Here is a 12,173-nt window from a genome sequence, read left to right on the forward strand (position 1 = left end):
TCTGGGAGGGCGCCGCCCGAGACTCCGGGAAGCCCAGCCCTGCGGTGAGCCAGGGGAAAGAGGCGATCAGATCAGATCCACTGGGGAGATGCAGATAGGCTTCAGGCGAAGAGGAGAGATTAGCTCTGAGCACCGGGGGGAGGGGGAGGGGGAGGGGGAGAGTGCTTAATCTTAATTTCCAGCAGCTGTATCACTCTGTAACTCACCACTGGCAGCCCCACTGGAGCCCAGCAGGTGTGAGCCTGGCCAGTACCTGGAGGGAGTACTGCTGGGAGAGGTGTGAGTGGGGCCAGCAGGGGGCGCTCTCACCCTGCGCTCTGTGTGGGTCCTGATGCCCCAGTATAGTGACGGGGACACTGGACTGTAAACAGGCGCCGTCCTGCGGATGAGACGTCAAACCGAGGTCCTGACTCTCTGTGCTCATGAACAATCCCAGGGTGTCTCTCGAGAAGAGTAGGGGTGTTACCCCAGTGTCCTGGCCAAATTACCCCCCTGGTCTTTACCCATCATGGCCTCCTAATAACCCCCCTCTGGCTGGACGGCGGTTCGGAAAGCCAGGAAAATCAGGGGGGAGAATCAGAAAATAAACATGTTTAAAAACACAGTGAACCCCCCCAGCTCCCGAGCTCGGCACTTCCGCTTGTCTCGCGGCCGGAAGCGCTTGTGTGTGTTGATGCCGCAGTGTCGTCACGCCTCCGAGAGTGAGAGTTCACTCGCCTGCCCGGGTCGGTGTGCAGTTCTGAAGGTCAAGAACTGCGTCAGACGCGCTAGGGTGACCGAGAGGAGCAATTCTTAGAAACAATGTTCAGCGTGTGGGAGCTGTACTGAGCACTGCGCCGTGTCTGTGTGTGTGTGTGAGAGCTGTACTGTGTGAGACACTGCGCTGTGTCTCTGTGTGTGTGAGAGCTGTACTGAGCACTGCGCCGTGTCTGTGTGTGCGTGAGAGCTGTACTGAGCACTGCGCCGTGTCTCTGTGCGTGAGAGCTGTACTGAGCACTGCGCCGTGTCTGTGTGTGCGTGAGAGCTGTACTGATTACTGCGCCGTCTCTGTGTGCGTGAGAGCTGTACTGAGCACTGCGCCGTCTCTGTGTGCGTGAGAGCTGTACTGATTACTGCGCCGTGCCTGTGTGTGTGGGAGCTGTACTGAGCACTGCGCCGTGTCTGTGTGTGTGAGAGCTGTACTGAGCATTACGCCGTGTCTCTGTGTGTGAGAGAGCTGTACTGAGTACTGAGCACTGCGCCGTGTCTCTGTGTGTGTGAGAGCTGTACTGAGCACTGCGCCGTGTCAGACAGCACAGTGCTCAGTGTGTAGTTTATAGTAGTATATTTCTCATTCTTATGGTGTGACAATATTTTGCTGGGAATTCACCTCAAATCTGTCCTCCTCTTCACCAGCAGGTGAGTAAACTCTGAGAGGAACGAGAATTATCCAGCAGGCAGACCTCAGGAATGTGGGATTCTGGCCAGCTGGGAGTCAGAGAGACAGAGGCACACAGTCTGAACCCCAACAGTGTCAGACAGGAGCCCCCAGACCTGAAAGGATAATAATAATAATTAATAACTCCTTACACTTATATAGCTCTTATAAGCTCTTATATCACGCTCGCTGGTGTTCGGGCTGGATGATATTAATAATAACTCCTTACACTTCTATAGCTCTTTTCTGGACACTCCACTCAGAGCCCTTTACAGGTCCTGGGGATCCCACTACCGCCACCAGTGTGCAGCTCTTGACAGGTCACAGGGATCCCACTACCGCCACCAGTGTGCAGCTCTTTACAGGTCCTGGGGATCCCACTTCCGCCACCAGTGTGCAGCCCCACCTGGATGACGCCCCAGTCCTCTCCCCACACACCAGCTCTCAGTGGGGAGGAGAGCAGAGTGATGGAGCCAGTCCAGAGAGGGGGGTTATTAGGAGGCCATGATGGGTAAAGACAAGGGGGGTAATTTGGCCAGGACACCTGATATTATTGACTCAGTACTCCAGGGAAGGAAGCCAACAGCAGATGTGTAATTACAGGAAGTGAGCATTAAGCAAACATTCACATCGGGTGTAATTTGACTTTCCTTATGTGGTAGCTGTGAAAAGGAGAGTTTTTCGTTTTTCCACGTATAGATATCAAGAAAGCGTCATAACACAGGACAGCGCAGTACAGCCCAGTGAGATCAGGGTAAAAACACAGGACAGTGCAGTACAGCCCAGTGAGATCAGGGTAAAAACACAGGACAGCCCAGTGAGATCAGAGTAAAAACACAGGACAGCGCTGTACAGCCCAGTGAGATCAGGGTAAAAACACAGGGCAGCCCAGTGAGATCAGGGTAATCTGGTACAATCTGAGAGCCTGATTTGTGTGAGTTATCACGGTGGCACAGTAGTGTGTTCAGTGTGTGATCACAGTAGGACAGTACTGTGTTCAGTGTGTCATCAGAGGGGGACAGTACTGCGTTCAGTGTGTGATCACAGTGGGACAGAACTGTGTTCAGTGTGTGAACACAGTGGGACAGTACTGTGTTTAGTGTGTCATCAGAGGGGGACATTACTGTGTTCAGTGTGTGATCACAGTGGCACAGTACTTTGTTCAGTGAGTAATCACAGTGGGACAGAACTGTGTTCAGTGTGTGATCACAGTGGGACAGTACTGTGTTCAGTGTGTGATCACAGTTACATTATTGTTATCAGTTATTAGTAGTAGTATTAGTTTTATTAGTAGTATTATTAGTGATATTAGTATCAGTAGCAGTAGTATTAGTGTTATTAATATCAGTAGTATTAGTAGTAGTGTTATTAGTGTTTTCAGCAGTAGTATTAGTATTATTAGTAGTAGTGTTATTAGTGTTGTCAGTAGTAGTAGTAGTAGTGTTATTAGTAGTATTATTATTGTTATTATTATTAGTAGTGTTGTTAGTGTTATTAGTATCAGTAGTATTAGTAGTGTTATTATTATTATCAGTAGTAGTAGTAGTATCAGTAGTATTATTATTGTTATCAGTAGTATTATTAGTGTTAGTAGTAGTGTTATTAGTGTTGTCAGCAGTAATGCCGTTGAGGCAGCGGTCTGGGTATTATTGTTATTAGTAGTAGTAGTATTGTTATTAATGTTATTATTAGTAGTTGTAGTATTAGTATTGTTATTATTTTTATTAGTAGTGTTATTAGTAGTAGAAGTATTGTGTTATGAGGAGTAGTAGTAATATTAGTGCTATCAGTAGTTGTAGTGTTATTATTAGTATTATTAGTGTTATTGGTATCAGTAGTATTAGTAGTTATTATTATGTTATTATTATTAGTAGTAGTGTTATTATTATTAGTAGTAGTGTTATTATTAGTAGTAGTATTAGTAGAGTAGTAGTATTAGTATTATTATTGTTGTTATTAGTATTAGTAGTAGTATTATTGTTGTTATTAGTAGTATTAGTGTTATTATTATTAGTAGTGTTATTATTAGTATTATTATTGTTGTCAGTAGTATTATTAGTGTTATCAGTAGTGTTGTCAGTAGTATTATTAGTATCAGTTGTATTATTAGTGTTGTCAGCAGTAGTAGTAGTAGTAGTAGCAGTAGAATTATTAGTATTATTATTATCAGTAGTAGTAGCAGTAGTATTATTAGTTCAGGTGGGTAGCTGCGTCAGCATGCGTAGGCTGCAAAGGAACAAGTAATAGGTTTATTCCATGCTGAAAAAAAGAAGAAAGAGAACACAACGTTTCGGCCGTGGAGCCTTCTTCAGGTGTGGGTATTATAATACAGTAGTATTATTAGTATTATTAGTATTATTATTATTATCAGTAGTATTATTAGTGTTAGTAGTAGTACTATTATTATCAGTAGTAGTACTGGCGGTACCTCCCCGGGGTGGTTGTTGTTGTTGTTATTATTATTATTATTAGTAGTAGGAGTAGTATTAGTGTTATTATTAGTAGTGATAGTATTGTTATCAGTAGTAGTAGTATTAGTAGTAGTATTATTGGTGTTGTCAGCAGTAGTAGCAGTATTATTATTATTATTATTATTGTTATCAGTAGTATTATTAGTGTTAGTAGTAGTACTATTGTTATCAGTAGTAGTAGTAGTATTAGTAGTATTATTAGTGTTGTCAGCAGTAGTAGTAGTAGCAGTAGTATTATTAGTATTATTATTGTTATCAGCAGTATTATTAGTGTTAGTAGTAGTACTATTGTTATCAGTAGTAGTAGTAGTAGTAGTAGTGTTATTAGTGTTGTCAGCAGTAGTAATAGTGTTATTAGTGTTAGTAGTATTAGTTTTATTATTAGTGTTGTCAGTAGTAGTAGCAGTAGTATTATTAGTAATAGTAGTATTAGTAGTGTTAGTAGTAGTACTATTGTTATCAGTAGCATTATTAGTGTTAGTAGTATTATTATTGTTATCAGTAGTAGTATCGGCGGTTCCTCCCGGGGAGCAGCGGCCTGTTTTTTCCTAGAAACAAACACAGTTCTCTGAACCCTCGAACGCCACGCAGCAGCAGTGAGTCGGTGGAAATTCGCGCAACCACGCGCCCTCCCCCCCTCCTCTTCCTCTTGTTGGGGGGGGGGGAGGGTATAAACTGGACTCTGGGCGCCTCCCGCTCCTCAGACTGCGGCTGCTTCCCCGGACGCCGGACGACTACGCGATTTCTCAAGCCCTCCCCCCTCGGCTCGGGATGTGCTACAGCTGCTGCACGAGGAGGGCGCCCGCGCCCGGCCGCGCGACCTCCCCCGTCTTCACCTTCGAGCCCCTCCCGGAGCCCGCGAGCCGCCCGCTGTCCCTGCGCGCGCTGAGGGCGCGCCGGCCGGCCCGCCGCGTGCTGTACCCCGACGCGGTGAGTACCGGCTCGCCTGTGTGGTGCCGTGTGTAATGACCTGGAATTGAAAACAAGGATACTGCCCTTCATGGGCCTTCTACCAAACTACCAGTGTAACCCACCCAGTGTACAGATCCAGAGGGTTGGACTCATGCTTATGCTGGTCTGGTCTGGAAACGGCCACATGAATCGCTGCTATGTACACTGTGTTGTAACAGAAAGAACAAGGTTCTGGATCCCGAGATGAAGTTAAACAGATGAGTTTATTGCATGCAAGGAACAATAAAGCCGAAGTCTTGTTTCCCGCAAGAAACAACAAAACCGAAGTATTGTTCGATGTGCCGGTACAAACATTTAGGTTATATAGTCCTTCCTTGCTGCTTCGGACGTCATTCGCTCTTATGGTAAAGAGGGGGGTCATGGTATTTGGCCAGTTAAGAGACCCTGGCCAAATGGTCAGTTTAAGATTACGCCCCCAGGGGGTTCCTAGCTCGCATCTGGAATCCTTATCAGTTAACCCCCTTTCCTGCCATAAACCCCTGTTGCTTAGACGTCTAATTTTCAGGCAGAACTGACTTAAGTTAACCCTTTTTACATCTTGTCTCTTACTTCAACTGCTATGTACAAAAAGCCCAAACCTTTGTCTGTACATCAACCTGATCAATTTGGCAGTATCAGCTAAGCCACAGTCAATGAGTAGCACTGCCAAGATTCTAACTTCTTATCACCATGCTGTAGAGTAGAGATTTTTATTCAGTGAGCTATATGGGAGTAATTCATCAATCTCTGAGTCCTGTTGTGTGAAAGGTATCTTTTAACCATAGTTTATATTAAAACTGAATTTTATCTGGTTACCTCATTTAGTGCAGTCTGATTTTACCAAGCCTTGCTAGTGGGAACTAATACTATATCCTGTACATTTAAGGATTTGAGATCATCAACCCAAACAATTCTTAGCTGTTTTTATGTGTGGTGTGGTGCCGTGTGTGGGTGCAGGTGTGTTTCCTGCCTGCTTTTCAGTGTTCTTTTTTTAAGTGTGACAACACACTGGAGCCCAGCAGGTGTGAGCCTGGCCAGTACCTGGAGGGGAGACTGCTGGGAAAACACTGAGGCTGCTGCTGGGAGAGGTGTGAGTGGGGCCAGCAGGGGGCGCTCTCACCCTGCGCTCTGTGGGGGTCCTGATGCCCCAGTATAGTGACGGGGACACTGGACTGTAAACAGGCGCCGTCCTGCGGATGAGACATCAAACCGAGGTCCTGACTCTCTGTGGTCATTAACAATCCCAGGGTGTCTCTCGAGAAGAGTAGGGTGTTACCCCAGTGTCCTGGTCAAATGACCCCCCTGGTCTTTACCCATCATGGCCTACTAATAACCCCCCCTCTCTGAACTGGCTCCATCCCTCTGCTCTCCTCCCCACTGAGAGCTGGTGTGTGGGGAGAGGACTGGGGCATCATCCAGGTGGGGCTGCACACTGGTGGGGGTAGTGGGATCCCCAGGACCTGTAAAGAGCCGCACACTGGTGGCAGTAGTGGGATCCCCATGACCTGTAAAGAGCTCTGAGTGGAGTGTCCAGAAAAGAGCTATAGAAGTGTAAGGAGTTATTATTAATATCATCCAGCCTGAACCCCAGCGAGCGTGACCCCCTGACCCTGACCTCTCTCCTCTCCCCCAGGTGCAGAAGCGCCCCTCGGTGGCCGAGCCCTGCGGCTCCGCTCATCGGCTGCTCCTGCTGTTGGTGGCCGCGCTGTGTCTCCAGATCTACGCCTCCGAGGAGCCCGGGTGTGAACCAGCGCTGCCTGCCGCCAGCTGCCCCCCCGAGGGGCAGGGGCAGGGGGGGCAGGAGGAAGGGCGGGGGCTGCTGTTGTCCCCCCCACCCCCACCGCCATCGCCCCTCCTGGTGGGGGAGGAAGAGGGGGCGGCGGCCGAGGCGATGAAGACCGGGGAGGTGCTGCTCCTGGTCGGCGTCTCTCAGTACCTCAGCAGCAGCAGCAGCTCCGACCTGTGACCTGTAACCCCCCCTGCTCCCCCTTCTGGATGGAGTCCGACCGTGACGGGAGAGGCCCTCGAGTCCGGCCCGATACCGATACCCATACCGGCCAGCCGGACCCGAACCTGAGCTCGGACCTGGACCGCTGCCGCCGGGAGAGGGGAGTCCGGGACTCGTGGGCAGAGATGCCTGTGGCGCCTTATCGCTCTGTTTGTTTATTTATTGATTTCCTGTGTGACTTATTTATTTATCTATCTTATTGACGGAGAGACTCGTGCATCTTATTGATGGAGAGTATTTCAGTGAGAGCGGAGGTGGTGCTACTCTTCCTTCACCGTGAATAATCGTTGATTAATCGATCGATGACAGCGAGTGAAATGATCGCGGGGTGGGGGTGTTTCACTCCCTTCTCCCACCCCCACAAAAACAACACCACCCACGCTCCCCGGCGAGAGACGGAGCTCTGGACTTCCGGTTCCTGTTGCTCTCTTGTGTGGGAATGGCAGGCGAGCCCCAGGCGTGGACGTGTTTCTGCGTCGCTCAAGCAGACTCCCACGGACACGCCTGTGAGGTCGCGGGTCGTCTTTATTCTTAACCTTCTTGCGTTCATCGTGAGTGAGGAGGGAGGGGAGGGGGGGACGGTTTCTCCTCTGAAACCGACTGAGGTCTTTGTTTGTGTTTCCTAAGTCTTTATTTCAACAGCAGAGATGCCCCCCAGAAAATGCTTAAAAAACAAAGCTAATGTATTGAAATAAAAAAGGAAATTCGACCTTAAAAGCAGGACAGGAGGGAGTATTTTGCCACAGTAACGCCCAGAGGACTATGACAGACCGCCCCTTGGTCCGAAATCCCCAGACCCCACCGGATCGCTCTCCTTTCTCCGCCTGGCCGTGGCCTGGGGTTCCTCGTGAGGGAGGGAGCCCCCGGTCGCTGTATGTTCTGTGAACAGATGAATAAAGACGTAGAAGCAGCGGTGTGGTTTTTGTTTGTTCTGGGGAGGGATTGACGCTGCCGAAGAGCCGACTGAGAGTCTGCGTTGGAGGAGCCGGTGGAAGAGAGGAGATTGTCCTCAAACTGTACTCGTCCCTCAGTCAAGGGGGGGGGAGGTCGGGGTCAATCAGCGCTCAGGCATCTGCGGTTAAGAGGGGGTCTGTACGCAGAGAGGGATGGGGGTGGGGAACAAGCTGCCCAGCCTTGTTGTTGAAGCCGATACCCCGGCTTCTCTCCAGACACAGCTGGGTGAGCTCCTCCAGTCAGGACAGGAGGCTCTACTGTACACAGAGAGGGGCGGGAGGGGGGAACAAGCCGATACCCTGGCTTCTCTCCAGACAGAGCTGGGGGAGGGGCGAACAAGCCGATGAGCTGCTCAGGTCCGTTATCTACTGTCTGACTCCTGTCTGCTCTCCTGCTCTCTCCGGGAAAACAGCAGGTGCTTTTCGGCCAATCTGTCTCTCTCCTGAAGCAGTTCAGCTCCGGCCTCTGACTTCTGGTGCATTGTCTCCCCCTGGCGGGGACTGTGCTGTACTGTGGCGCCTCATTGACTTCATCGATCCAGACGGGTGTGGACCCCAGTGTACCAACTGCTGGTCAGTACAGATCCTGGACACTGTGTGTGAGAGTAGGGGTGTGGACCCCAGTGTCCTGACTGCTGGTCAGTACAGATCCTGGACACTGTGTGTGAGAGTAGGGGTGTGGACCCCAGTGTCCTGACTGCTGGTCAGTACAGATCAGGACACTGTGTGTGAGAGTAGGGGTGTGACCCCAGTGTCCAGACTGCTGGTCAGTACAGATCAGGACACCGTGTGTGAGAGTAGAGGTGTGGACCCCAGTGTCCCGACTGCTGGTCAGTACAGATCAGGACACCGTGTGTGAGAGTAGAGGTGTGGACCCCAGTGTCCCGACTGCTGGTCAGTACAGATCAGGACACTGTGTGTGAGAGTAGGGGTGTGGACCCCAGTGTCCTGACTGCTGGTCAGTACAGATCAGGACACTGTGTGTGAGAGTAGGGGTGTGGACCCCAGTGTCCTGACTGCTGGTCAGTACAGATCCTGGACACTGTGTGTGAGAGTAGGGGTGTGGACCCCAGTGTCCTGACTGCTGGTCAGTACAGATCCTGGACACTGTGTGTGAGAGTAGGGGTGTGGACCTCAGTGTCCAAGGATGCTGGTAAGAGTTGATCTGGGTATTCTGGTGTTTTATTTTGCTCTTACTGATGAACCTGTTCAGTTGGTGATTAACTTTATGAATCCACTAGGTGGCACCAGAGCAGCGTCACATCAGCAGGAAGAGAAGGAGAGAGAGAGAGATGGCAGCGTGTAGGAGCTCAGCGCTCAGCCCTTGTCATTGTGCTTGGGGTGTTTGAGGTAAAATTGTGTAAAAGTTTTTTTATCATTGTGCTCGGGGGGTTTGTGGTGAAATTGTCTAAAAGCGTCCATCATTGAGCTCAGGGGGTTTGTGGAGAAATTGTGTAAAAGTGTCATTTTATCATTGTGCTCGGGGGGGTTTGTGGTGAAATTGTGTAAGTGTGTCTTTTTATCATTGAGCTTGTGGAGTTTGTGGTAAAATTGTGTAAAAGTGACTTTTCATCATTGAGCTTGGGGGGTTTGTGGTGAAATTGTGTAAAAGTGTCTTTATCATTGTGCTCGGGGGGGTTGTGGTGAAATTGTGTAAAAGTCTTTTTCTCATTGTGTTTGTGGGGTTGTGGTGAAATGGTGGTTTTTGGGTGTTTATTGTTCACATGCTGCTGCTGTGATGTGGCCTTTCACCTGTAGATGCTCCTCTCTCCCGTCATGTTTAAATGTACCAGTCCTGATGGATGACTGTACACATAGATAGATACTTTATTGATCCCGTGAGGGAAATCATCCTCAGTCAATGGGAACATCTATTTAAGTAGTGACTCTCCAGATAGCATTTTTGTATGAAACGTTTAAAGAAATCGACAACCACTTTTTCAAAACGCACAATAACACAGACTGGCATGTTTGACAACGAGTAAATAAGACAAAGGCGAAACGAGAATTCACCATCACTTTCTGCATGTTTACCGTGACCTGTCCTGATCATGAGAAGTCTCAGACGCGTCTCTTCACCAGACAGTTTAATACAACAGTTCTACATGGGACCGGTGTGAGAGTATGTGGGTAACAGTGATGGCTCTCTCTGCTGTACTGCTGTGGCCCTCCCTCCTGATGACAGAATCGTCTCACACTTCACCTTCACAGACACAAGCTCCATGTGTTTGTGGTGAAATTGTGGGTCTGTTGGTGTGAAAGTGTCTTTATTATTGAGCTCGTTGAACTGATCTCGAAGACCACTTTAATTTCAGTTGGCGTCTGACATTTTGAGTGAAATTGTAGTTTTGTTGGTTTAAATGTGTTTGTTAAAGTCGAGGTGCGTCGCTTTGCCCTTCCGGTTCTTGTGGCAGGGCAGGCCCGCGGCTTCGATGGCGCCCAGGACGGGGATGTCCTTCCCGTCCACAAACGTGACGAGGATGTTCTCGGCGATGTCCTTCCCGAAGATGGAGAGGATGTAGGAGTATCAGTGCGAGTCATGAGTTCATAACAGGAAGAGAGTCCTCTCAGATTCACTGCCTGTCCCTTCTGATCCAGGATGATCCACACTTTCTCTAGCAGTGTGATAAGAGTTCGATATGAAGTCAATATTCTAAAATACAGGAAACAGAGGGATCCTGAACACGCAGAGGAACCCAGATGTCCGCACGGCGCAAGAGTCACAGCGGACTCTAAACACAGTGAGCAGCATCACACTAGATCCATCACGAGCCCATAATCATGACGATGGTGTCAAAACAGCAGCCAGGTCCTCTCAGAAGATCAGACAGCTGTATTCAACACTATGTACCACCTGAGATACTGAGACAGACTCACGCCTGTCACTCTGGATACCTGAGACTGGGGACTCACTGTCTGGGGGAGATGAGCCTGATGAAGTTAGCAGAACCAAAGTAAGTGTTTGTACCTCCAGGAAAGGTGTTTACCTCCACACCTGTGTCACCTTTGTGTTGTTTGTAGCTGTAGGATACCCATCACAACAAGCTACTGTATAAACACAATTGTAGCTGCTGTAACATCGAATCATGATATACTGTAGATAAGATTTTATTGTCCCTTGAGGGAATTTTGTATGGACACCCAGCACTCCTGTACATTAAAACAGAATGGTAAGAAAAAAAGAAAATAAAACCATTTTTCTATTACAAGAAACAAGAAAAACATCGCACATCACTCCATTGTACATCTGCAGTATAACACATCACAATATGTACCATTTATAACACGTCACAAAATATATCCCACTCACTTATGTTTATTAAAATGCAGATTATATTATATCGAAATTTATTTCATTTAAGTTTGTTTGCTCTCAATACAATACAAAATAAACCACACATTCATATTCAATAACTGCTACACACGCACAGTTAAATCAGTCTCCGTATCGACACACTTGTCAGCTCTCCTACCGTATTATCTCTACTGTAGGAGTCCCGTATAGACACACCTGTCAGCTCTCCTACCGTCTTATCTCTACTATAGGAGTCCCGTTCAGACACACCTGTCAGCTCTCCTACCGTCTCATCTCTACTATAGGAGTCCCGTATAGACACACCTGTCAGCTCCCCTACCGTCTTATCTCTACTATAGGAGTCCCGTATAGACACACCTGTCAGCTCTCCTACCGTCTTATCTCCACTATAGGAGTCCCGTATAGACACACCTGTCAGCTCTCCTACCGTCTTATCTCTACTGTAGGAGTCCTGTACAGACACACCTGTCAGCTCTCCTACCGTCTTATCTCTACTATAGGAGTCCCATATAGACAAACCTGTCAGCTCTCCTACCGTCTTATCTCTACTATAGGAGTCCCGTATAGACACACCTGTCAGCTCCCCTACCGTCTCATCTCTACTATAGAAGTCCCGTACAGACACACCTGTCGGCTCTCCTACCGTCTCATCTCTGCTATAGGAGTCCCATACAGACACACCTGTCAGCTCTCCTTCCGTCTTATCTCTACTATAGGAGTCCCGTATAGACACACCTGTCAGCTCCCCTACCGTCTTATCTCTACTATAGGAGTCCCGTACAGACACACCTGTCAGCTCTCCTACCGTCTTATCTCTACTATAGGAGTCCCGTATAGACACACCTGTCAGCTCTCCTACCGTCTCATCTCTACTATAGGAGTCCCGTATAGACACACCTGTCAGCTCCCCTACCGTCTTATCTCTACTATAGGAGTCCCGTATAGACACACCTGTCAGCTCCCCTACCGTCTCATCTCTACTATAGGAGTCCCGTATAGACACACCTGTCAGCTCTCCTTCCGTCTTATCTCTACTATAGAAGTCCCGTACAGACAC

This window comes from Atractosteus spatula, assembly GCF_055471065.1.
Source record: "Atractosteus spatula isolate fAtrSpa1 chromosome 10 unlocalized genomic scaffold, fAtrSpa1.hap1 SUPER_10_unloc_2, whole genome shotgun sequence".
Taxonomy (NCBI): domain Eukaryota; kingdom Metazoa; phylum Chordata; class Actinopteri; order Semionotiformes; family Lepisosteidae; genus Atractosteus; species Atractosteus spatula.